This window comes from Pinus tabuliformis, chromosome 7, assembly GCF_031772625.1.
Source record: "Pinus tabuliformis cultivar Carrire ecotype Pingquan chromosome 7, CPIR1, whole genome shotgun sequence".
NCBI lineage: Eukaryota > Viridiplantae > Streptophyta > Pinopsida > Pinales > Pinaceae > Pinus > Pinus tabuliformis.
Genome location: NC_142293.1, coordinates 887,858,494 through 887,883,159, shown reverse-complemented (window position 1 = coordinate 887,883,159; position 24,666 = coordinate 887,858,494). Strand labels below are relative to the sequence as shown.

At 40.9% G+C, this 24,666-nt stretch overlaps 1 protein-coding gene and 1 long non-coding RNA gene across 4 annotated transcripts in view; both read left to right on the top strand.

Moving 5' to 3' along the window:
• The window catches only part of LOC149250448 (uncharacterized), a 549,018-nt gene that overhangs the window by 12,326 nt on the left and 512,026 nt on the right, over positions 1–24,666 (top strand). The window lies entirely within an intron of this gene.
• On the top strand, positions 4,340–5,079 carry LOC149250449 (uncharacterized). The gene is made up of 2 exons (XR_016266828.1): positions 4,340–4,550; positions 4,670–5,079. It is a non-coding gene; the product is annotated as an uncharacterized LOC149250449 (long non-coding RNA).

The following is a 24,666-nucleotide window of genomic DNA, read 5'->3' as shown; positions in this document are numbered from 1 at the left end:
ACTGCTACTACTTAGGAAATCGATCTGCTCATGATTGAACTGCTCAAGTGTGTTCTCCAAGTGCCCATCGACTTCTTCTTATAATCCTCTGTTGGGACTCCAACGACCAAGATTAAATCTTAATTGATGGCTAGGATTAACTTGAAGTCTAACCCTATGAGTTTCTAGATCATTCACGCCTTGTCTTAATTAATTCTGATTAATTAATCATATTCCCTAAGTTTAAACTTAGGAAATATTTAAAACCTGGCTAATAATCTAATTAAGTCATTTCTAGGCGGAATTTCCAAAAACGATTTTTGGGTTTGGGAGATCTCTTGTATTTTAGCCTCTTCACAAAATTTCAAGGCTAGAACACATTCGATGCTACAAAAACTAACAAGACAACCAAGGAAGATTGTCATACATATCTAGGTCATTGTCTCATTAATGCAACTGATATATGTGCTACTGTATGTATACCACTGTCTAATTAAATCAAATGTGACAAGGATAGCAAGACCGCAAGGATGAGGCTATTAACCACTGATAGAAGTATCAAAAATATGTCTAGAATTGGTTCATATTTATGCCTTAACAAAGCTCAGACCTTCTTTGCCCTAGGCTTCAAGCCCTTATTGAAGTTTGTTGACAAATAGCTTAAGGTCTGGACAATAGGATAGGTCTAGCCAAGTGCTGTAACTCTAAGTTCTGTGCCACAAAAGAATTAAAACATAAATTCAAGGTTTCTTTGCTACTACAACAATGTATTTATTGAGAGGTCGAGGTCTTTTAACCAATGTTGCATTAATCGTTGTCGGGATAATATCGGCGCGAGGAAAAATCGGGAAAAATCATAATTATCGGGAAATAATTGTTTGGTACAAAAATATTCATTTTTTTTCAACTATTTTCAAATTTTTTAATATCTAAACCATTTACAACATAAAATAAATACATTGACACATAAATATGATAAAAAAAACTAATATATAAGATGTTTAATATCATTTCTAGCGCTAAAATCACACATAACATTGAATCATGTCCTGAATAGTAAGCCCTGACTCCTGAGTTCCAACTCAGCGTCAAAATATCAACAAAAAATATGATAATGTATCTCATCATGTCATAATGTCATATACAATAAAATGAAAGTCTAATCCTATTGATTTCCTCTGCCCCTCTTGCGAGAAAATGCCACAGCTTTCCCTTTCCCTCTAGATGTAGATGCTGGTGCTCGTGCTGGTGGAGATGGCAGTGGAGTCTTATGTGCTCTAGAAGCTGAAGAACTACAAGTAGGAGGTATAGGAGGTAGACCACGTCCTCTACTTGTGGCAGTGGTAGCCCGGGCAGGTGGTGTCACCTCCTCCTCCTGTTCCTCCTCCTCCTCCTCCTCCTGCTCCTGCTCCTCCTCCTCCTCCACTACATCCTGCACTAACCAATCATCAGCAGACTCCATGAGAGGCCTCTCGGCCTCAACCCTCCATGCAGCAGTGGTGTCAATCCCATCCAATGAGATGGCATCCACATCAGGTGTCCTCTCAAGTTGCCTCACTCACAATCGAAGATTGTAGTAGACGTAGACCATGTCATTAAGTCGCTGGGACTCCAACCTGTACAAAGATCATGAAATAATAATTAATAATTATAAAAAAATATTGTTTAATGAATTCAAAAATTTATTTGGAAATTTGCAATATTTTAAATGTTTAAGTGTTACCCTGTTGCGCTTCTTGTTGTGTATTTTTTCAAATACAGTTCAGTTGCGCTCACATCTTGAGGAGCTACATTTTTGGGTGAGGATGCGAATGGCAAGCTTTTGCAGAAGGGGTACCCTGCCACCATACATTTTCCACCATGCATCTACAACAAAATTACAAATAAAATTTTAAATAAACATAAGAAAAAAATGGAATTTGAAGAGACAATGAAATTTGAAACAAAGTTACAAATTAAAAAATACTTGGCATTTTAATCGTCCTATCATTGACAGCCATCTCAAAGCCAAATGTGCCACCTGCCATCCTATATGTCTCAATTTGTTTAGAGATTTCTATACGTTGTTCTGGAGATTGCACCATATTCTGGACACAGGATAAGAATCCATCCATGATCTCAACATCAAAATCAAACCCACATGCATAAGAAAATGCAGGGTTCAGGGTTCATTCATCAATCACTCCCCATAGGAGGAGTTGTCTCTGAAACCTATCATCTCCCTTATCATCATAGTAGGAGGCCCGAATGGCTTCTTTGGCCCTGTCCATGGCCTCATACAAATAGCCCATTGCGGGCTTCTCACCATCAACCAACCGAAGAACCTTTACCAAAGGTTCAGTAACGACGCACAACTTCTGCACTCCCGCCCAGAAGTCTTCCTGGTATGAAACTAGTCTGCATACAGCGTCTCCCTCTGGTTTGTGGCTCATTGGCAAAGCACACCACTCCTTTGAAAGAAACATTCTCTTCACATCCCACATAGAATTCAAGAGGGATTGTAGAGATATGAAACTGGTGGCAGCCTTGGCCCTTGAGATGTTAGAGCAGCATAATGCCAAGAAAGCAAAGCAAAATGCTGAAATAGGAACTGTTGGAGTTGAACTTGATACTTTTTCTGCCACTAGCCCCATGTCACCTCAATCTGTTGAATCCTCAATGCCATTCCCAAGTTTTCCACACATCCCTCCAAGGCCAAGTCAAACTCAAAGCCATGCGAGTCCTTCAACTCCTTCCTTCAACACTGGAGGTGGAAACATAAACACCTTTTTTGCTCCCCGCACAAAACCCGGTTCCCAACCTACCTTGGATGGCACTAGTTGGAAAAAAAATATCCATAGTCAGGCAAGGAAGGCCATTGCTAACTTTTGGTACTATTCTGACATACCTTTCCACTGTGCCAGAAGTCCTTATTGGCAAGCTATGATTGATGCAATTGCTGCTGCAGGTCCAGGGTTCAAAGCCCCTACATCAGAGAGCCTTAGGACAGATATGTTGTTAGAGAGTGTTGAAGATGTCATGCTTGTGCTAGCTGAGTTTCGTTCATCATGGGTAGAAACAGGTGCACCATCATGAGTGATGGATGGACAGATCAGAGGAATAGAACTTTAATAAATTTCCTTGTATCCTGTCCCGCAGGCACAATGTTTCTCAAGTCAGTGGATGCTTCAGATAAGGTTAAGACTGCCCAACTTATCTGTGAAATGATGGAGGAAGTCGTTCAAGAAGTGGGAGAAGAACATGCTGTACAAATTGTCACCGATAATGCAACGAATTATATGGCTGCTGGTAGACTTTTTGAGATGAGGCACCCCACTATTTTTTGGACCTCTTGTGCTGCCCATTGCATAGATTTAATGCTTGAGGACATTGGTAAGCTTCATTGGATACATGAGGTTGTGGAGAAGGCAAAATCCATAACCAAATACCTATACAACCACACTATTGTCTTAAACACTATGAGAATATACACTGAAGGTAAAGAAATTGTTCGACCTGCAGTGACTAGATTTGCAACAAATTTCATATCTTTGCAATCTGTTGTTGAGCAAAAGATAAATCTGAAGAGGATGTTCTTGGGACCTGAGTGGATGGGATCTAAACATTCCAAGACCCCTGAAGGCATCGAAATTGCTGCACTTGTGTTTAATGATGGCTTCTGGAAAGATGCTGAAGAGATTATTGCTGTGACGGAGTCCCTTGTTAGAGTTCTTAGGTACTTTTAGTCTTTTAACTTTTTCATTTTTTAAATTTCATTTCAAGCTTCTTTTTATTTACAATGTTTCATATTTCTTTAAATTTGAATGCTTGAACTTTCAGGATGGTTGATGGTGACAAACCCGCTATGGGTTACATTTATGAGGCGATGGATCTCGCAAAGGAGGCCATCAAAAGAAGATATGGGGATGATGAGACAAAGTATATGCCTCTTTGGGACATTATAGATGCACGTTGGGATAGGCAATTGCATTCCCCCTTACATGCTGCTGGGTACTTCTTAAACCCATAATATTTTTATGATAAGAGCAAATTTAATGAGGATGGGGAGGTTGGCAGAGGACTTATGACATGCTTGGAAAGGTGCTTCCCTGATCCAGAACAACAAAGTCGTGTCTTTTCCCAACTACAAGATTATAGGGCACCATCTAAATTGTTTGCCTATACCAGTGCTATAAGACAAAGGTCAAAGATGTTGCCAGGTACCCAGCTTGAAGGCTTCATCAATTCATTAAGTTTGTTTAAACTTTATTTTGTATGTTAAATGTTTTATTAAATTTTCTTTTCTTTTTAAGTTTTTACTATTTACTAATTTGGTACTTCTGGTCTTCTACTCACAAACCCTTACCACTTGCTAGGTCTTTGGTGGCAAAACTTTGGTAGTGATACGCCAGATTTGAAGAGATTTGCCATTCGAATCTTAAACCAAGCATGCAGTGCTTCAGGTTGTGAACGCAACTGGAGGATGTTTGAGAAAATACATTCTAAGAAGCGCAACCGATTGACACAAAAGCGCTTGAATGACCTTGTATTTGTCCATTACAATCTACGACTTCGCAACAAACAAATACAAGGTGAGATTCGAGAGCTTGAATTTGAAGGTTTCATAATCTAGTTCGTACTTTAAAAGTTTAAAGTTCAAACTTCAAAGTGAAATTTTAATTCACATTTCAATGTCTCATGATAATGACAGGTATTGATCATTCACCAATCGACCTTGAAGAGTTAGATTTGCAAGCTACAAATGCGGCAGAATGGGTTCAATTAGATGAGCCTCCTCTTTTCAGCCTTCATGACTTGGAGAACTTTGAGAGTCAAGCAAGCGAAGGAGTGGGAGGAATCGCTTCTAGTTCTCACTCTTAAGAGTCTTAGACTCTTAGTTGCTGATTTTTTTCTGATTAGTATGCAGTTTTTAACTTTTTTGTAAACTTTTAGAAGCATATGCTTCTAAGGACTCAAGACTCAGTGCTTTGGATCATGTGTGGACTCATAACATATATGAGATACTTATTTATTCATGATATTTTGGACATCTATTGATATTATGCATTGTTTGGACATACCTTTACCCAATATTAATGAAAAATGGTTTTTTTAATTCAATATATGTGTATATTTTTATTTAATGAATTTGCCGATTTTTTCCCGATCCGATTAAAACTCTTCGCTCTTTTGCCTCGCCGATTTATTGCCGATTCCGAGTCTGGTAACATTGCTTTCAATAGTTACCTACTCAATATCTATTGCTTTTCATGGAAGAAGAACAAAATCCCATCCACTAGGAACATTCATCTATTGTCATGCAATGAGTAACATGTGCAATTTACAACCAAATAACCGTTTACAATGATATTCGATAAGCTAGGGCAGAAGAGAATTAACTTAGTTGCAATAATTCCACACATTAGACATTATTCCAATAATTTTTTTCGACAATATAGCTTTACACGATGACAACAGATATATCTAACCATAGAAAATATGTGCTTCAAGAAAGATCGAAAAATTAGCCTCCAAAGATATCGAAATGGATCAAAGAATCTCCAAGTAACATCCAAGAAAAAGTGCAAAATTCATACAAGAGAGAAGTTCCAAGTGATGATGATGATGATTTCTCACAATGAGAGTCATCTCTATTTATATGTGTTAATTTTTCATAGGGCTACATTGTTCTTTGCTCTGATAATTGCATTTATTCATTAATACATTAAGTTCACCCCATAACATCATAACATTGTTCAGATTTACATCATTATTCATCAGCATATGCAATTATGTAGAAAGAACAATAACATCATCATCAATGTAGCGGAACATAAAGGAACAAGAGAAGAAAAGCATGCACACATAGAGACACCATGATTGGTCGGAGACCAGGGCAAAACCCACTATGGGGAAAACCCTTGCAAATCTTCTTCTAATAGATTGTCATCAAATGATTCAACGAAAGAGAGTACAACGATCCATATCTTCACAACAACTAGAATATCCATGAAATGCATTTAAACATGAAAACTCTGATTTAGATAATTGTAATGTACTATCACTGCTTGTAGCTTGCTGCTGAACACTTTTGTGACTAAGCGAAATCTTCAGAATACTGAAATCTCATCTTGGAGTCCCGGACGCAGGGAGGAGGAGCTGTGCGAGCGACTATGACAGACTTAGTCGCTCTCTGTGAACTGCAACATAGCGACTATGGCAACTTGGTCGCTCCCATACCATTATGTGTCGGCGACCGGGGACCAAACTGACCTAGACTCCCAGTTGCTCTCATGAAGACTCTATTCCAACGTCCAAGGGTCCTTGGTCGCTCTCATGACCACTGTGTGCCAGCGTCCAGGGACTCAAATGCTCAGTTCTGTGCCAGCGTCCAGGAATCAGAAAACCCTAGTTCAATGTGAGCTTCATCCTGTAGCTTCAAACCCTTGTGCGAGCTTCCTCCATCAGACCTGTGCGAGCCAAGACAAAATAGAAGAGGAGAAGAGAGCTTGATCAATGTGTCCAAATGAGCTTGAGGTATCTTCTATTTATAGGCTTCCATGAGGGTCCACTTGACCTGTCCATTGGTACATGTGCATAGGGCTGACCTGATCCAAAATATATGTATGAATAAAATAATTCATAACTCAACTTCTGCTTGTCCAAATGAGGTGATCTTTAGGTCGATTTTGGTCCTCTCAAAAAGAGGAATTTGATGCCATAATCATATCCATCAAATGAGTAGTCCAAAGTGGAATTTGACCGCATTTTCATATTTTAACACTCCCTCTCAACTAGGGAGAATTCCACTTGCCAATATTGGACCATCGATCAACATGACATACGTCCCATCTCAAGTATCTCATCATCTCGGATCATCAATGTACATCTCTTGCTTATTCCTGCTCATATGTTGAATATTCTCGAATCTAGAAGAAAAATTTTCCTCGGAGGGGAGCTTAAGCTACCACCCTCTATTCATCGGGCTACAACCCAGAATTTCTATCAGCAGGCTACTACCTGGAATATCTGTCAGTGAGCTACTACCCAAAATATCAGTCAGCGGGCTGCTACCCAGAATATCAGTCGACGGGCTACTACCCGGAATATCAGTCGACGGGCTACTACCTAGAATATTAGTCGACAGGCTACTACCCGGAATATCTGTCAACGGGCTACTACTCGAAATATCAGTCGACGGGCTACTACCCGGAAATATGTCAACGGGCTACTACCTGGAAATATGTCATCAGGCAATTACCTGGAAATGTTATCGGGCTACTATCCAGAAATATCGGCAGGGAGTCAGATCTACAACCCACATCATCATCGGAGAGCATATCATCAGGGAGCACATCTCAAACTGGAACCACATTGGGGAGCTACTACTATGACACCATATCGAGATAATCCCAACAAGCCCAACGTGTGGGTATGATTCCAACTGGGGTATACTCTGCAACAACCAAGATAGGGTGAGCTACTACTCCAACCCCATGGGTAATAGGTACGGGTGATACCCTATTGTCCAGAGTTCCCTCAACCCCAAGAGCCCTCTATCTCAATTCCATAACCTGCGAGCTCAGACAAGGGAGGAAGAGCTTGGCTCAGTGTCCTCAATCAACGCTGCTCTCATCATACTCATTGTAATGTTCCTAACTAGGAAATTCCGTGATACACAAAGAAACTAGACAAATCAACATTCGGAAATGAGATACAATCATTAAACACCCATGAAAGCACTGGAAATAGAGAACATCTGAGCCACTTTATTAAATCTTTCTAGGGAAAATTCAAAATACAACAACGATGGAATGGTGCACCTGGCTTTGTCTCCAAGGACAAGCGTGACAAACCCTAAGCGAGAAAATGATAATCCTAGAACTGCCCAACTGCTGCTCCAGAGGTGATCTAAGCTGCCCAGAAAACTGTGCTGCCTGTTGGAAAGGATGTGCTGGAGACCCTGCTTCCTATGCTCAGAAAATTCTTGTAACTTTAGCTCCCGACTCTTCAAAAAATACCCACCAAAACCCAGGAAGGGTTTGGCTTAGTTCAAACCCCTGAAAATCGACCTGCAAGGACCATGTCCTCCTCCTCATGCTGGCAATCTCGGCCTGTTTGGAATTGGCTGGGAAAGCCCTCCAAATTTTCCCCAAACATTGAGATGCTATCCCCTATGGCTTTCCTCCCTTCTCACAATAGATCCCAACGCCGTAGCTCTCTCCACCAACCCCCACGTGAGCCCTAGAATGGTCCTCTGCACAGTCCACAAAAGTTGTAAGTCGAGTTGCCCAAATGCAGCAACCTCTTGCTTCCAAAACTCCTCCCAAAGGCTGATCCTTTGCTGTACTCCAAATCTCCAAACATCCCCGGCAAGTGCTGCCCGGATGAACTCCCAATCCCTTCTGCATGTTCTAGAAATACACTCTGCTGGTTCAAAGGCTGAGTGGTATGTCCACAATTCTCCTCTGGTTCTCCTCAAGGTAGTGTAAAATGCCTTCTTAGGATGGCACTCGAAGTTCCCCAAAGGAAAGGCTGAGTCTCCCGCCTAAGAAACTCGATGCTAAATAGCCAGGTAACTCGGCTAAGCAGCTCGAGCAACACAAGTAAATTTGATGTGCAAAATGAATACCTCAATAGGGGATCTCTTCCTCCTTTTATCTTCGTGGGCCTTCTTTTCCCCATGTGGGCCCCTCTCCAAGCCATTCGATTCCCCTCCAAGGCAATTCGAATTGCCCAAGTGCACAAGTGCGTTTTCCCACATGGGTGGCCCCCACCTTCAACTAGCAATGTAATTCAACCTTCCTTTCTCCTAAGTTCCTAAGTAAAAAATGCTTGGGTTCTTTTACTTATCAAAATTTATGCAAAATTGTGCAGAGACCAAAACCTGTTACAAATTTATTTGGGAAGGGACATGACACTCATATAATTGTACTTGTATCAAGTAATCATCATCTCTCAGTAGAAACTGCCTCCTGTTTATACAGGACATCAAATCAAATATCATGTTAGAGCATAAATAATCATATAAATCACAAAAGGATACCATAATCATCCTCCCTCTCAAGGAGGTGCCAACCACAAGCCTAAGCTTGTCTCGTACAACTGCACTGTCTCAATATATGAGAGTATCGCGGTCCCAACTATATATATATATATATGGGATTTTCTGCCAATCGGATCCCACTCTTTATTATCGCAATGTATCCATGTCATATCCAGATCATGCTCATACAACTCTCTAAGGAGCTTCTTCAACCTGCTCATAGCTAGTCATGCTAGCAACATCATACTCAACCTCGATTGTGCCACGGACCTCTCATCATGTCATATCTCATACTAAGGCAACACTCATATGTGCTTATCAATAATCAACATCAGCATCTCCATACTGTTAGGAAACCAACTCACAAAAAGATAAAAAGATAGATCAACGCCTTAGAATTCAGCCTCTTCGAGGGGGCAACCTCCTTTACATTACACAAATGAACAATTCTTGGATGATACAAATGACAATAACTCCTTTCTATATATAGGAGTCTAAGGGGTTATAATATAATCAGAGTCGACATAACAATAATAATGTAAGGGCACAATAATAACAATAGTGGCCTTCTATGGGGCACAATAATAACAATATGGGGATTACATGGGCACAACAATATAATAAGGGGGTTGTACTAATAACAATAAGGGGTTACATTAGTAGTATAGGGACTTAACATGCCCCTCTCCTTCAAAAAGTGTTGTCCTCAACGCTTGAGTAGTTGATGCTTCTGTATAAATTCTTGTCCTCCCATGTGGAATCTTCAGTGGGTAAGTTCTTCCATTAGATGAGATACTCTAAAATTGATTTATTTCGTAGCTTTCGATTTCTCGGTTCTATCACTGCTTGAGGTTCCAATATGATTTTTCCTTCCTTGTCAAGTTCTCGCAATATTGTTTGAACTGGGACCTTCTGCAACTTTTGAATGAGTTCCCATTCCTTTGGGCATATGGATATATGTAAGGCCTGATGTTTGGAGGAACACTTTGTGGAATCAAATGAATAGCATGATCATGATCACGAATAGGTGGGAGGCCTTTGGGAGTCTCAAATACCTTGGAATGATTGTCCAAAACGTTTTGGAGATTTGGAGAAATACATGATTTCGATGTGGGATCCTCTAGTGAACATAATTATACAATTACACCCCGTTGTTCTTTATTTAGAAGCTTTGTCATGCTGTTAGAGTTGATTATCTTTCCAGGTTTTCCTTTGATACCCCTTAATTCAATTTCCTTTCCTTCTGAAGAGAATTTCGTGAAAAGTTCTTGAAAATTAAAAGCTATTGTACCCAAGGATTGTAGCCATTGGACTCCTAGTACAACATCAGCACCACCCATTGAAATGGAAAGCATTGGGCTATTCAATACATATTCTCCCATGGATAGCTTGATATTATGGTACTTTCCTGAGCAATTTATGGTTCCTCCACTTGCAATCATCACTTGAATCTCTGGTATAGGAAGCAATTCAATGCTTTGGCTATCTTATAATGAATAAAATTATGGGTACTTCCCGAATCAATCAACACTATTACCTTTTTCTTCTTGATATGCCCTTCTATCTTGATAGTTTGAGGAGTGGTAATTCCAGCCAATGCATTACAAGATATGGATGGATTCATTTCTTCTTTTTCTAGGGTTTTTTTCTGGTGTATATCCTCTTCTTTTGACGTTTCTTGTTCATTTTCTTCCTCCTCTTCACAATCTATGTAAAATAATTTCTTCTCGGCACACTTATGACCTTTAGTGTATTTGCTATTACAACTGTAACACAGCCCTTTTGCTCTTTTTTCCTCCAATTGTTGTGGTGTCAACCTTGTAGGTTGTGGATGGCTAGGGGCAGCAACACTTCCATCTTTATGATTGTGAGTGGTAGGCTTCCTTGTTGCCATAATTTTGCTTTCCATTTTTCTTGCCAACCTGAATGCCTTCTCCAATGAATCTGGTTCCCAAAGGTGAACCTCGTGTTGGATGTTATCTTTTAAAGTCCCTTTGAACATATCAATCCTATGCTCCTTTGGAATATCTTTTACCCTTATATTCAAGTTTTGGAAGTCCTCAATGTGCTCCATCATTGAACCCTTTTGTTTGAGATTTATCAATTGGCTAAAAAAAGTGTTGCTTTTTGTATCCTCATAATGTGCTATCATTTCATCCGTAAAAATAGCCCAAGTGACAATTTGTTTACGAGAGCAAAGCGATCGATACCATACAAACTAATTTGGTTCCAAATATAAAGTTGTAATGCGTACTTTTTGTGTGTTTTGCACATTATGGAGATCGAAAAATTGCTCCATCTGTAGTATCCATGCTCCGGGATCCTTGCCATCAAGCTTCCTCATATCGATCTTTGGAACATGGTGGTTCTTCGATCCAACGTTAGTGTATGAAATTATGATTAACATTTATTTTGTTTTCATCATGAGTTTCATTTGCTACTTTTTCGCCATTAGTAAGCGTTTCTTGTAGAAACTTTGTCAAATCTGTCTTCAAATCTTCCATGCCTATCTTCAAATCTGTCTCCAAATCATCCATCTTAGTTTCCACGCCATCCATCTTAGCTTCTATGCTGTCCATCTTAGCTTCCACGCCATTCATCTTAGCTTCTACGCCTTTTTTAAACCGTCCATCTTAGCTTCCATGCCTTTCTTTAAGTTTAAACCATCCATCTTAGCTTCTACGTCTTTCTTTAAATCATCCATATTAGCTTCTGTTACTTTTTGTGCGAGTGACATTTGTTGTACTTGGTCTTGTAATTTTGATATACCATGTTGCATTTCTTCCTCTTCTTCATGAGTCATGCTAGAGCTTTCAAGTTGCTTACTAGGTGTTTCCATTTTCTTTCTTCGCGACATCAATTACCGATAATAATGCTTCACTATGCCCTTTGAATTCCTTCAAACTATTTTTTCAAACCAAGCTTATGCAAAAATTGAAAAAAAAACAAAACTACACACCTTTTTTTTTCACTTTGTAGGAGCCTGATATTGAATCTGATGTATTTCTGTGATTTCAGCTCTTCCAGTTCTGAAATCGCGACCTGTCGTAGCCCTCTGTGTCCTCTTTCCAATGCCACCAATCTGATCGAAATTGGATTCTCTAAGAAAGATTTATGCACAATCTTTCAAGATGACCTGATTATATATCTTTTCAGAAGAGCAAACTTGTATGAAGTGCCACGTGTCACTGTTTTGACCTTTGGATCTGAAAAATATATACAAGAAACTACAGTCCGTCCTCTTTTTGTAACTTCTTACGAAATTTCAATCTGATGCTTAGAGAGACAGTTATGACGATTTTCCCACGGTGACCTGTTTGGAATGTAATTCGGGGGTTTGCAAAATCCCTAACTTCCTCAGACTATATCTCCGAAAATATAGCGAGACAGGATCTGAAATTCGGAGCTGAGGTTCAGACCGATTTATTCTCAAATGGGTGGGTGATTTAGCTTCTGAAACTTCGTAGCGAAAGAGTTATAGTGCAAATCCCACGATGACTTGTTTTAGCTTAAATTCTGGAGCTTGCAAAAACCTAACTTCCTTGGATCATATCTTCGAAAATATAGTGAGACAAGCTCTGAAATTCGGACCCGAGGTTCAGCACGATTTCGTCTCAAATGGGTTTTTTTCCGCTTCTGAAACGTCGCAGAAAAAAAGTTATAGCAAAAATTCCACGATGCCCTATTTGGAGTAGCGAAACCCTAGAATCCAAAGCTCTGATAACAAATGTTAGGAAACCAGCTCACAAAAAGATAAAAAGATAGATCAACGCCTTAGAATTCAGCCTCTTCGAAGGGGAAACCTCCTTTACATTACACAAATGAACAATTCTTGGATGATACAAATGACAAGAACTCCTTTCTATATATAGGAGTCTAAGGGGTCAGAATATAATCAGAGCCGACATAACAATAATAATGTAAGGGCACAATAATAACAATAGTGGGCTTCTATGGGGCACAATAATAACAATATGGGGACTACATGGGCCCAACAATATAATAAGGGGGTTGTACTAATAACAATAAGGGGTTACACTAGTAGTATAGGGACCTAACACATACAGTCATATATCATAAGAATATCTTAGACCAAGAATATATCATATCATGCAAACATCTCGAAGGATTCTTGGCGGAAATGTGTATGAAGCGGCTCAATCATGAACTTATTCAGGTTCTATGCACATCATATATATACAGATGGATGTTCAAAACGAAACATCAATGCTTCAATCAACTATCGGATGCCATGTCAAGTTCAACAACATCTTTAACTTCAAATCAGAGTGTCCAAGGATTTGCATTTCCACTTCTTAATGCTTCTTTAATAGTTTCACAATATAGATTATCTTTTCCCAACTTCAGAAATTGATTCATCATGCCATGATATATTATTACAAGCTTCACAAGCCATCTCCCTCTTACTTATATCATCAGAGGCTCTTTACTTGACAATAGTAGATCATCAATATATAAAAACCAAAATCAAAATCAAGGTCATACCTTGGAGCAATTTTGAGGTAAAGGCATGGATCAACACATCATCCTGGCTTCATTAGATAACTGTCAATGCGAACATGTGAGGATTAGGGTAGCTTGCTTAATGCTCACTGCAACCATAACACTCTACCAAACCATCAACTTTTTATAAATCCCTATAATCAAATCAACTAAATAAGCTCATTAAAGTTTAGAAGCCAGATATATACTAATATTAAGAGTCATCAATATCTCAGTGTCAATTCTTTGAACCAAATGACAAGTAGGGATTTCATCAAGTCATGACATCATCTATTATCATGCCAACAATTTGTCATCAACCACACAATATCAATCAAGTCATTCCCATAATACAATTCATTGGAAGTCACTATGCTCATATATCATTGACATCAGGGCAAATCATCAGTTGTCAAGTCAAAACATTAGACATCATGTCAATATCTGTGATATCATCAATTTTGATTTTTTTTATTTAACAGGATTAACTAAGTTTATTGGGGAAGTGCTAAGCATAGCACAATTTTGTAATCTGGGCATTAGAGACATTTTTGGTACATGGGACTTACGAGAAATCAAAAACTTCAATATTAGTGGAATATGGGGGCCACCCCTTGTGGAATATGCCCCCCTTGGAGGAAAAATCAATTTTGTGGAATGGAGGTCGAAATATTTGGATGAGGGACCCACAAGGAAAGGTGAGGCACCAATTATAAATAGAGGGTTGAAGGCGGCATTGGACACCTTTTTGATAATTTGACATTTACACATTGTTGCTCTCGCTGTTCAGCTGAGTCACAAGTGTTGTTTAGCACCAGAGGTTTCCAAGGGGAAATTTCACCCTCTTCTTCGGTGGACCACGAGTGCCACCCTAGGGAGGTATTGTCATGACTTTGTGGAGACGTGGGCGACCAGTCTCAAGTGGTACGACTTGCCTTAGCTTCAGCTTGGACGCAAAAGAAGAACCACATAATTCTTGGGTAAAGTGGGGTACTGAAATTAGAGGCTATACCATTATTGGGCAATTCCTTGTCCAAATTGCAAGTGAAGGAAGAGATTTTACCGAAGTTGAGAGTGCCCTTCTCAACAAGACATATTTCTTTGGTTGGGCCTGCGTAGATTTGTCCCAGGACTGCACAATCATTGTGGAGTTGATTGTAGGGAGGCTTAAGAGAAGGATTTAGGAGTTGAGCTACTGGGATTTCATTTGGAGGGCCATTGGAGGAGGATTGTTGTAGTTTGGAGAGCAGAGATTGATAGGAGCAGCCACAGTAACAAAATTCGAATTTGGTGGAGGGCCAAGCTGTGAAGGGTCAAATTTTGAAGGTTGGAACCAAGGGAAACCCTTTCTGGGTTTTTGACAAGGATCTCATATCTAAAATTGCAGAATTTTCTGGGCAGATTTGAGGGGTCAAACAGGGGTCCCAACTCAGCCAACAACAAGAGGAGCTAGGGGAAATTTGGGCCAAATTCCGAGGTCAACATTTGGCCAATTCCTTTGTGGGTTTTTGGTGGAGAGCTTGGGGTTAATTTCCCAGAATTTTCCGAGCACTAGAGGAGGCCCTAGCAGCAGTTCTTCACAGCCAACAACATATTTCTTGGCAGTTTTAGCACAAAGCCAGGAGAGAGCTGCATCAAATTTGGGAGGGATTTATTGTTCATTTGGGCTTAGCTAGGTTGCCTTGAGCAAGTCCAGGTGAACTCTTTCCAACACCTCATTGTACCCTCTTCATATTATAATAAAATGGCTCAACAAAGCAGTTTTTGGTGCAATTTCATGGACTGATTCATGTGTTTGATTTTCATGGTTTTTATGTTTATGTTTGCTTTGTTAATTATTGTAAAGATTCCCTAGGAATATTACAATATCCAAATTTTCTATCATAGTAAGATCTATAGTCCAAGACATATCTCAATCATTGAGTCAAAGATCTACGTCATCATCAGACATCATACAACTCATATATATCAATTAGCCAAACCATGTCAAACTCTTGTAGCACAAACTCCAAACATAATGGCATATCTATATGTATGTCATGGTCACTTGCAAACATTCAAACTTCCCTGTTTTCAGATCTTTCAAATATCTGCTACTTGTCTGTAGAACTGACATCCTCCAGGTGAACATCTTGATTCAGAGTTCAGACAACTTTAGAAATCTTCAGATGATGCTCAATAGTAGTCAAACCTCTGGATGCTCCCTTCAGGTTAGCATGGGAGCGACTTTAGCTGTCTGGACTTTGGAGGCTATCTGGGCCTTATAGCATGCGTGCGTCAAGGGACGAGTATTCCCAGTTCTATGCTTGCGTCCGGAGAAGAAACCCTAATTTCTGTACAGGCTTCAAATATGAGACCTTGCTGCAGATCAATAATGTCAGATGCACATAAATCATATTCTAACAATACATAATGTAAGTAGTAATAAGAGTAAGAATCTTGAGAAGAGATTCTCCCTCTGACTAGGAATCTACTTCATTCGTCTTCTTTCATGTCATCAACCTATCTTTACTAGATTCATGCAACATCATATCTGTTAGATCATGGAATCAAACATATATCCATCATCGTCATATTAGCTACTATATCATCACATCATGACATCAATCTTTCATCAAAAGCTTAAATTCACATAATAGGGACAACAAACAGGTTTGACAACATACTTCAAAGATGATGAACACAATATCACTTCTATCAATTCAATCCATCAGGTTTAGGGCATTCAGTTTTACCATATGCCATTATCAAAGACATGACTATGGTTAATAAGAGATCTAGAGTATCAATCTCATAGTTCTATCATCAAGGTTACCATAGGACCAAGTTAGGTCATTCAATAAATCATACTTATCACAAGCATTATCAATATCGAGGAGGTAACCTTCTATAAGAGATCCATAATGTCTTATGCATGTCAAGTGTCAAGAGTATCATTTACTAGAGTCAAGGTACTAGCCTTCTTCACAGAATCAGGATCTCCAAGAACAATAGATGTTAGCCAAACATAAAGTTATGACACTATATCCAAGATCAACAATAAGTATATAATCAAGAAGATCATCGCGATCAAAATATTCAATACCAGGTGCACCATTTCATCATAGGAAACATAAATCAAATCTCTTTCAATGCAAGCACGAGCCATTTGCGAAGGAAACATTATCAACATACCATAAGGCTTACCTAGTCATCCAATGTTATAGCTGAAACATAGCATTGAAACAATATACCTTTCATACCTTGTAGTGTTCAAATACCTGTGCACCTTCTCATAGGCAGCTTGTAGTGCTTGTCACCTTTTCATCAAGTGCCTCTTTACCTCTTTCCAGATCTAACTTTTCTTTCCTGCATCTCAAATGATCCTCAGGAGGGATCCACTTATCACATCTCATTAAGGAGGTTAGATACATTCATATACTCAAATATACATGCAGGAAGTATAAGCAATGATCAAAACAATAATCATAATAATCAGATCCATAAGTCTAAACAAGAGTAAAGACACAAAGAAACATCATAAGTCAAGGAGTACTTATCTTTTAATGAGAGGTGATCCTCTCCCTCTTGAACCAGCCTTCAAGAGTTATCACTACCCATAGTCCAGATAAGAATGTTGCCTTCAACCAACTTTATCAACAACCAACCATCTAGGGCTTCATCAAATCTGTCCCAAGTGCTTGAGCATCTTCACATAGACCATGCTATAGTTTCATACATCAAATCTCAAGTTTTTGCCATAAACCAGGGTTTCTCTCAAACCCTAACCTTCAACTCCTTATGCAATAAGTACCTAGGGTTTTCTTCATACCCTAAGATTCTTTTAGGTCTCCACCATCCTCTTCTTGCTTCCATCCAAAGTGTCTCCATGGGGGTGATCTCCATGGATTTTGTTCAGCCCAACTCTGATACCATGTTAATTTTTCATAGGGCTACATTGTTCTTTTCTTTGATAATTGCATTTATTCATTAATACATTAAGTTCACCCCATAACATCATAACATTGTTCTTATTTACATCATTACTCATCAACATATGCAATTATATAGAAAGAACAATAACATCATCATCAATGTAGCTGAACGTAAAGGAACAAGAGAAGAAAAGCATGCACACATAGAGACACCAGGATTGGTCAGCGACCAAGGAAAAACCCTTGCAAATCTTCTTCTAATAGATTGTCATCAAATGATTCAGCAAAAGAGAGTACAATGATCCATATCTTCACAACAATTAGAATATCCGTGAAATGCATCTAAACATGAAAACTCTGATTCAGATAACTGTAATGTACTGTCACTGCCTGTAGCCTACTGCTGAACACTTCTGTCATTGAGCGAAATCTTCAGAATACTGAAATCTCATCTTGGAGTCCCGAATGCAAGGAGGAGGCGCTGTGCAAGCGAATATGACAAACTTGGTCGCTCTCTGTGAACTACTGTTGGAATTTCTAAGTCTAACCCGTTAGAAATTCTTCGTGTACTATCTGGTTTATTTTGCCTACTTGTTTAATTACTTAACAAGTTATTTAACCATGTAAATACTGAAAATAAACACAAGTACAGTCTCAACATCTACAAATCATCAATTGAAAGAAAACAAGCACACAAGTGACACCGTTATTTTTGGACCAATGTCCCTGGAAAAACCCAATGCGGGAAAATCGGTGCAGCTATTCAAATTGTTATATTATTATGCAGTTTATCTGAGTACAACTGGGTGCCTAACCGGCTCACCCGACAGAGAAAAATACTTGGCAACAATACCTCTATATTCGGAAACAGGTATTCAGAAAACCTGTCCCATGAAACCCTCTCCTGCACAACTAAAGCTTAGCGCTGGCTCTTCTGGCCACTGCGTCAGCCCCAGAACCCTCTGCGTCACTCCCTCTGCCCTCTGCGTGGATGACGCAGTCTCTCTGGGCTCTGCGCCGCCTCTGCTGGGCTCTGCGTAGCTTGGACTGACTGTTGCTCTCGCTCTCTCTGCTTCTGTGTTGGTCTCCCAGTATTGTCCCTGCCTCTCTGCCTCATTCTCACTGCCCCTCACTGCTAATCACTGATTCAACTTTGCTTAGCAACCCCGCTCTATCAAAATGAATCGCTGATCACTCTGGTGTATTCTCCAACTGACTCTCAAGCATCCTCTTATACTTTTCTCGTTGGTCCATCAATGACCGAGATTAAATCTCTAATCAACAGCTAAGATTAGATTTGGCTTGATCCATGACTTTTGGAACCTTCTAACCCAGTTTTATATTAATACCCATTAATATTTTATTTTTCCTAAGTTTAGACTTAGAAACTCCATTAAAAATATTAATTATTTTAATATCTCCCAAATCGGGTACAATCTGTCCAAACCATTTCTGAGTCTTGGAGATCTCATGTGCTTTAGCCTCTCCACCAATTTTCTATTGGAATTTCTAAGTCTAACCCGTTAGAAGCCCTTCATGTACTTTCTGAGTTATTCCTACCCTCTTGTTCTGTTAATTAACAAGTTATTTACCATGGAAATACTGGAAATAAATACAAGTGCATGCTCAACACATTACAGATCATCAACTCAAGGAAACAGAAACAAGCACACAAGTGACACCATTGTTTTTGGACTAATGTCCTCGGAAAAACCCAATGCAGGAAAACCGGTGCAGCTGTCTGAGGGTTTAATTTATTAAGCAGTTTCAGAATACAATTTGGGTGCCAAATCCGGCTCACCCAACAAAGAAAAATCTCAGCAGTAGTACCTCTCTACTCGGAAGCAGATATTCCGACTGAAACCCTAGATAAACACTTCGACAGCTCCACAACTCCAATTTTCCTCACAAAACCCCAGCGTCAGCCTCTAGGGACTGCGTCAGACTCTTTTTGGCCCAACGTTAGCCCAGCGTCACTTTGAATTGGCTTGCATCAACCTCTACAGGCACTTCATCAGTCCTCTGGCCCTCTGCGTCACCCACGCTGGCCCTCTCAGGCACTGCACAACTCCTGGCTGGCTCTGCGTGAGCCTTGGTTGGCTCTGCGTGAACCCTTGGCTGCTTCTGCGTCCCTCTCTCTAGCCACTGTGCTAATCCTCCCGGTGCTATCTCTGCCTCTCTACTTCTGTATTCACTACCCCTCAGCTGCAACTCTGATCACTCTCTCAACTTTCTTAGCAAACCCAACCCCAGAAAATCGAAATCTTGATCTCTTGGTGTGTTCTCCAAGTGACCCTCAACCCTCCTCTTGTTCTTTTCTCGTTGACAAATCAACAACCGAGATTAAGTCCCTAATCAACGACTAAGATTAGATCTGGCTTGATCCATGACTTTTGGACCATTCTAACACAGTTTTATATTAATTCACATTAGTATTTTATTTTCCCTAAGTTTTAGACTTAGGGATTCCATTAAAAATATTAATTATGTTAATATCTCCCAAACTGTTTAGAATCTGCCCAAACCATTTCTCAATATTGGAGATCTCGTGTACCTTAGCCTCTCCACCAATTTTCGTGGCTAGAGCACATCTGATGCTACCCCAAATCAACACTCCCTCTTAGGGAGGATTCTGTTCCAGTAATACTCCTCATTGAGCATCACTCTGATCATCCGACATTGGTCCCTGTGCTGATGCTAGGCTTGCTTTCCAACATCCTTTGCACTGCTGCATCCTGTACTGCTACCCATGGCTCTGCCACTACCATTGCTGCATCTGTATGTCAGCGCCCTTTGCATCAGTGCTGCTGCCCATGGCCTTGCCACTGCCACTGCAACCCCTCTCATCATGCTGCACCATGCTGCCCATAGTACTTCCACTGCTGCACTGCAACTCAGTTACTGAGAAGTAAGTAACTGATCTCCCAACTCTGACATCTCTGTCAGGCTAGAGACACCCTCGATGCTGAAACTCCCTTTGTCGCTGACAAGTTCTCCCTTTCTGACCTCTGCACTGCTACAACAACTCCATGCATCTCGCACCATTTCACACCTCTCTGTGCCATCTTACACTGGTGCAACACTCCCATGCTTCTTGCACTGCTACCTCACGCTGTCTTGGGAATCCTGCATTGTAGCTCCCTCTGTCGCTCCATCCACATCTGTCTCTACTGACATCGCCAGTACTGCTACTCCTCTTTGGGGCTCCCGTAGCAAGGTCTAATCCAAGGCGTTAGGTACCTCAAGGATTCTGCCCCTCATCGCCTGTAGTCCATCTGACTACAACTCGATGTCTCCCCACTTCCGCTCAAGTGGCGTGTGAGCACTCATGGCACAGTCATCGTCTGTCTCCACTTCCTTCTCTGCCCTTGGTGGCGCTGTCTTGGTCTCGAAGGCCTTTTCCTTGCTCTTCTTCTTTGGACACTGGGTCGCATAATGACCCAACTCCCCACAGTGGAAGCATTTGACCTTGGAGAGGTTCTTCTTCTTCCGTTTCTCCTGCTTTCCCTCAGATGCTAGGGCAGCATCCACCTCCTCCTCCTTCTTGATTCTGATCCCCTTGCCGCTGCTTCCTGCCTTGCTTAACCTTCTGATCTCTTCTTGGTGAAGAGCAGCCCACATTTCTTCCAAATCTGGAAGGGTCGCCCTGCCCAGTATACTCTGGACAAACACCTCGAAGTCTTCTGAGACTGCGTTCAGGGCTGTTCTCACCATCAATTTTGGATCCGGCGTTGCCCCTATGGAAGTCAGCTGATCTCGGATCTCCTTCAATCGACCGAGGAATGGGTCGATCTGTTCTCCCTTCTACATCTGGTATGATCGCAGCTGATTTTCTAGTAACATCCTTCTCTGCACAGAAGTGTGCTGGTACAATTACTTTAGGGCCTCCCACATCTCATTTGTCGTGTCCTTTTCGACAATATGTGGTACTACATGGTCCTTGACCTCGTCAAGAATGATGCTCTTGGCCCTCGCCATTGCCTCCTCGTACTTGTCGTTATTGGCTAGTTCAACTGGGATAGCTATCGTCCTTAAGGCGAAGTGCTTGACACGATTCCTATTTAGAACGGATAAGATTCTGGCCTTCCAGACTATGAAGTTTGAGGCTCCGTCCTGTCTGTCCTGGTCTCTTACCCCATTCACTGCTATCTCACTGCTCCTCTACTTTCCTTCTGGAAGTTCTTGGTGTGACTCCCTCTGAGCCTCAATTTCCCTCCTCGAAACCCTTCTGCCAATGTCGAGATGCCCCCACTCCGATTGCTAGTGTAGCTGCACCATTGATCCAGATTTCTTGGCTAGAAACCCTCGGTAGCAACTCCCTCCTCCTTGGCCTTGCCCTATTAGGCACTGTTCTGACTACAGTACCCCACTAGCTCCACTTTGCAACTTACCCACAACCTCCTAAACCCCAACAAACTGAAGGTTAGAGCTCCTAGGCTTTGCGCAATCTCGACACCGGCAATTCAACTTCCTCAACCATCTGCGTCAATACTAAAAATAAACACAAGTACAATCTCAACATCTACAAATCATCAACTGAAAGAAAACAAGCACACAAGTGACACCGTTATTTTTGGACCAATGTCCCCGGAAAAACCCAATGCGGGAAAACGATGCAGCTATTCAGAGGGTTATATTATTATGCAGTTTATCTGAGTACAACTGGGTGCCTAACCGGCTCACCCGACAGAGAAAAATACACAACAACAATACCTCTATATCCGGAAACAGGTATTCAGAAAACTTGTCCCACGAAACCCTCTCTGGCACAACTAAAGCTCAGCGCTGGCCCTTTTGGCCACTGCGTTAGCCTCCTGTTGACCTGCGTCAGCCCAAGGACCCTCTGCGTCAACCTTCTGAGGCACTGCGCAGCCTCTGTGTCACTCCCTTTGCCCTCTGCTGGGCTCTACGTAGCTTGGACTGACTGCTGCTCTTGCTCTCTCTGCTTCTGTGCTGGTCTCCCAGTATTGCCCTTGCCTCTCTGCCTCGTACTCACTGCCCCTCGCTGCTGATCACTGATTCAATTTTGCTTAGCAACCCCACTCTAACAAAATGAATAACTAATCACTCTAGTGTATTCTCCAACTGACCCTCAAGCCTCCTCTTATACTTTTCTCGTTTGTCCATCAACGGTCGAGATTAAATCTCTAATCAATGCTAAGATTAAATTTGGCTTGATTCATGACTTTTGGAACATTCTAACTCAGTTTTATATTAATACCCATTAATATTTTATTTTTCCTAAGTTTAGACTTAGGAACTCCATTAAAAATATTAATTATTTTAATATCTCCCAAATTGGGTACAATCTGTCTAAACCATTTCTGGGTCTTGGAGATCTCATGTGCTTTAGCCTCTCCACCAATTTTCATGGCTAGAGCACATTTGATGCTACCCTAAATCAACAATTGCATCATAGCGACTATGGCAGCTCAGTTGCTCCCATACCATTATGTGCGGGTGACTGGGTATCAAACTGACCCAGACTCCTGGTCGCTCTCATGAAGACTCTGTGCCAGCGTCCAAGGGTCCCTGGTCGCTCTCATGATCACTGTGTGCCAGCATCCGAGGACTCAAATGCTTAGTTCTGTGCGAGCATCCAAGAATCAGAAAACCCTAGTTCAATGTGAGCTTCATCCTGTAGCTTCAGACCCTTGTGCGAGCTTTCTCCGTCAGACCTGTGCAAACCAAGACAAAATAGAAGAGGAGAAGAGGACTTGATCAATGTGTCCAAATGAGCTTGAGGTATCTTCCATTTATAGGCTTCCATGAGGGTCCACTTGACCGATCCATTGGTACATGTGCATAGGACTGACCTGATCCATAATATATGTATGAATAAAATAATTCATAACTCAGTTTCCACTTGTCCAAATGAGGTGATCTTTAGGTCGATTTTGGTCCTCTCGAAAAGGGGAATCTGATGGCATAATCATCTCCATCAAATGAGTAGTCCAAAGTGGAATTTGACCGCAGTTCCATATTTTAACAATATGTGTCCAATCTAATTCGAATTAGCCTAATTTGCCACTTAACACTATTTTAATGTGCAAAGTAACAAGGCTTTGGTGACAATCCCACCAAGTATCTCCATAATTATGAGTAAACCATCCAATAGTAGGTCGCAAATAATGATGTCATGGTGGAATGAGGTCGTTGGAAGGCCGAGTTGGGTCCTCTATGTGCCAAGATGAGAGAGGGCCCCATAAGTGATGCATATGTTAAAATTCTATCACTGCAACAATTGATTTACTTTTCCTACTTATTTCATCATAAGTTATTCATGAAATTACTTCAACAAACATTAAGATAAATACTGCTGCAGATATCACACCGTAATACAGAAACAAACATATGCACACATTGACACAGTTATTTTGGATTAATGTCCCCGAAAAAAACCAATGTGGGAAAACCGGTGCAGCAAGGGAGGATTTTATTATTCAGCAATTTTCTTGTAGAACAGGGTGCCAAACTGGCTTACCCATAGATAGACAAACTTCCAACACTTTTCTAAACCCGGCGTAGGCCCTACTGACCTCTGCTACAGCTTGAAACCCTCTGCATCAGCCTGAAACCCTCTGCGTTAGCGTACTGAGGCTCTGCGCAGCCTCTCTGGGCTTCTGCGTCACTCCTGCAGCCCCTGTGTGGATGACCCAGGCCCTTTTGGCTCTGCGCAATCTTTGCTGCCTCTGTGTGGCTTCCTCTGGCTCTGCGTTGATCTCCCGTCTCTCTGTTTCGTATTTGCTGCCTCCTAACTGCTCTCCAGACCACTGGTTCAATTTCTCAGCAAACCCCGCTCCAGAAATTCCACTGACTGGTCTCCCTCAGTGTGTTCTCCAAGTGCCCCTCAAGCCTCTTCTTATACTTTTTATGTTGACATCTCAACGGCCGAGATTAAGTCCCTAATCAACGACTAAGATTAGATCTGGCTTGATCCATGTTTTTTGGACCATTCTAACACAGATTCATATTAATACACATTAATATTTTATTTTACCTAAGTTTAGACTTAGGGACTCCATTAAAAATATTAATTATTTTAATATCTCCTGATCTGTTTAGAATCTGCCCAAACCCTTTTTGGGTATTGGAGATCTTATGTGCCCCAACCTCTCCACCAAATTCCGTGGCTAGAGCACATCCGATGCTACCCCAAATCAACAACATAAGGTGGTGGCCCCTTAATGTCCATGTAAATCATCACATGGTGCTCCCAAGTGGCTTTGGGGCACAAGTACTGGT